This window comes from Colobus angolensis, unplaced genomic scaffold, assembly GCF_000951035.1.
Source record: "Colobus angolensis palliatus isolate OR3802 unplaced genomic scaffold, Cang.pa_1.0 Scaffold376, whole genome shotgun sequence".
Taxonomy (NCBI): Eukaryota; Metazoa; Chordata; class Mammalia; order Primates; family Cercopithecidae; genus Colobus; species Colobus angolensis.
The window spans coordinates 1,635,747-1,639,499 of NW_012117110.1; positions in this window are offsets into that span (position 1 = coordinate 1,635,747).

Here is a 3,753-nt window from a genome sequence, read left to right on the forward strand (position 1 = left end):
ATCTCCTGACCTTGGGATCCGCCCGTCTCAGCCTCCCAAAGTGCTGGGATTACAGGCTTCAGCCACCGCGCCCGGCCCAGTTATGAAGTTTTGATGGGGCAACCAGGGAACTAGCCCAGGGCTGTGGGATTCAGGTGGGGCCCAGGACCACAGGACTGACTGGGAAGCACTCTTAGGACTCTGCTGGTGCAAAGGAAGGGCTGCAGAAAGGGGCCTCGAAGTGGATAGAAGCACAGGGACTGGCACAGAGGCAGAAGGTGCCCTGACAAGGATGGGGTAGTGCATCAGTGGCGATCTAGGAGGTCTGAGCCTGACCACAGGCCTTGATGGGTTAGAAGACAATGAGCTCAGCAAGGGGCTGGGAACTGGAATCTAGTCCAGGATGGCTTCAAAACAGTGCCCAGGCAAATTGGCAAGAGAGAGAGCTCCAGTTTCCAGCCAGGTTGCAGCACCTGGCTAGCTGCAGTGGCTGGTGACTCTGGGGAACAGATCCATTTAGAGATACCAAGGAAGCCACCACAAGGACCCCAGAGTTGCGACATTAGTTGTGCCCATGCTTGAACTCCCATCTATCTGGCGACTAAGGCAAACCCCTGCACTAGTTCAGCCTATTCTGCTGGGCATCTTGAGAGTCACCTCCCCACAGTGCATCTTCCACATCAAAAGGATGGGTGTTGAGGGTGGAACTCAAGAGTGGCAGGACTTCCCCTGTCCTGGTTTGGAAAGGAAAGGGAAAACTGAAAAATTCTGACCCACCAGAGGACCTTGGCCTGGGTCTTCCTTCTGTCACCACCTGGTCTTTTGGCTCCCAGAGTCAAGAGACGGATGGTGAATTGGTCCCTGAGAGCGTGGATCCCAGGTTGGGATATGGAAAATAAGGATTAAAAGTGGAGTATCCTCAAGGAAAAGAAGCAGCGTGTACCTTTTTGGGTCTTCTACTTGATGGTTCTGGTTTGATCCCAGTGTCTCTCCCTGCATCCCCTATTCCACGGTCTGTCTAGTAGAAGAAAGCACTTAGGGCTGAACTTTTTTATCCTGACCTTTGGGAACCCCCATTATTTTCCCTTTACCAATTGCCCCCTTACTGCAGAAGATGCTGTGGTGTCACTGAGGCTTTCCTTCCCTATGGCATCTGAAGAACAGAAAGAATGGTTCTCTCTGTCCAGGCCCCAAATACATTACACCCCTGGGTTTGGGAATTTTTTTTTTAAATCTTAAGTTTCAGTATTTAAATTTATGAATCTGTCAACTTATATAAATTATAAATTTATGAATATTTAAATATAATATTCCTACATAAAATTGTACAGATCACAAGTGTTCAACTTGATGCGTTTTCAGACTGAATAACCCATGTAAACAGCATCCAGCAAGAAAAAGTGTGGCAGCTCATCTTCCTCATGCCTACTTCCAGTTTGGGGCAGTGTTTCATTTTGCTGAGAGATTACAGAGCCCTGAAACAGTCTGACACCAAGCTCCAAGTGGCAGTGGGATTCCAGAAGGCCAACATGGACTTGTGTCCAGCAATGCCAACACAGTGGCAGATGCTTCTCTTTGGGGCTACTAGGGATGTGTTAATAACAGCCTCTGTGGGAGGGGCAGGGTATGTGGAAATAGGAGGGTTGTCTTGTTTTGGCTGCAAAGAATGTAAGGAAATAACTATGGGGGAAAAGAAATTTCTTAAGAGCTTGGGTAGGGTAACCTTGATCTAATCTTGGATGTGCTAAGACCTCAGCATCTGTACCTTCAGAGGGAAGTCAGGGAGGGAGAGGTGGGGTTGGTGTTTCTCATGGGTACCAAGGTAAGACCAAGACCCTGGACTCCTGACCCACACCAAGAAAAAAAGTTGCATACTCTCAAGTAAATCTCTAAATGTCTCAATTTCCCCAGCTGCGAAACAAAGGGGATGGCCTCTCCATGTCTCTCGGCATCCATGAACCCATCACAGGCATCTCAGGACAACCAGCACTCACCTTCAACCTCCAAGATGCTCCCCAATGATCTTTGCTACCTGGTATCTGTATCCTTTTGTCATTCCCTTCCACATATTATCAGTGTTGGTGTATGTGAATAATAGGATACAAATGATGGTATGTCATTTCTGAGATTAGGTCATAAAATTCTTTGCACCTCCATCTTGGTTGGTCTCTTCCTCTCAAGCCAGCTACCATGTCTTCAGCAGCACTATGGAGAGGTCCACGTGACAAGAAATGGAGGCTTTTGCTGGCACCCACTTGAGTGAGCTTGGAAGCTGATCTTCCAGCCCAAGGCAAAGCTTCAAGTGACTGAAGTTCTGGCTGACATCATGACTGCAACCTCATGAGAGACTCTGAGCCAGAACCAGCCAGATAAGCCATTCTCTGATTCCTGACTCCCAGAAATTGTGCAAGATAATAAATATTTGCTGTTTTAAGCTGCTTAGCTTTAGGCGTAACTTAATAACAATAAATAAATAATACAATACAGCCTTCCACCCATCTCCTAGGTTGTTGGGAAAGCCCTCAGGGAGCCTGTATCCCCGACTCTGGCCTTCAGAGCACTCTGCTCCCACATTCAGTGTCTGAGTGGTATGCCTGAGTTGGCTTCTACTGGCTCATGAGGGCTGACTGTTATTACACATTCAGGAATTTGGTGAGCCAGATGATGTTGCACTGGCAATTTGAAACCAGCCATGGTGGGAGTTTTTGTGCCATGGAAAGAGGCAAATGCTACAAATCACTTCCCTCCCCCAGCCAACTGTCAAACATTTACCAGCACATCACTGCTCTTAATTATCCCCATCTCTCTCTTTAAAATATTATTATGTATTTCAAGTTTAAAGACTAACATAACCACCTGTAATCACCCAACTTAAGAACTGAAACACTCATCAGTTCAGTGCTCATCAATTCAATGTCCCCAATACCCCTCATTTCATGACTGCTTCCTTTCCCACCTGAAGCAAATCATCATTCTGAATTTTCTGTTTGTCAATGCCATCCTTTTTTTTTGTACTTTTACTATATATAGATGTGTTCCTAAACAATACATTGTACCATACTTTGTGATGGTGGTGGGTACTACACGTTTTCAGATTTTATATAAATGGCATCTTAAAGTATGTTTTCTCCTACATCCTGCTTTTTCACTCAATATTGTTTGTGAGTCATGTTGATGTGATCTGCTGTATTTCATTTCCTTTTACTTATGTATAGAATTCCACTGCACGACTATATCATAATTTATTGATCCACTCTCCTCCTGTTGGTGGGCATTTAAGGTTATTTTGTTTTGTTTTTGCAACTATTAACAAAACAGCTAGACATTTTTACTCATGCCTCTTAACATGTATGAAAGTTTCTCTAACATATTTTCCTAGGAATGGAATTGCTGGGTCATAAGAGTATACACTTTTTCAAGTTAACTAGAGAATCCAAATTGCTCACCAAAGTTGCTACACTTCACATCAAGAATATTTCTAGCAGCTTTATTCGTAACAGTCCCCAAACTGGAAAGAATTCAAATTCCAATCAATAGGAGAATGCAGAAATAAATTATCGTGTATCTATACAATGGAATGCTACTTAGCAATACAAAGGAACAAACTACTCCTACATGCAGCAACATGGATGAATCTAACATGCATGTTGAATGAAAGAAACCAAAAATTATATGAAGTCTACAACAGGTTAAACAAACCTGTAATGAAAAGCAGTAAAGATACTGGTACCTTGAGGAGGGAGGTATAAAGTGGGAAGGGGCAGGAAGGAACCC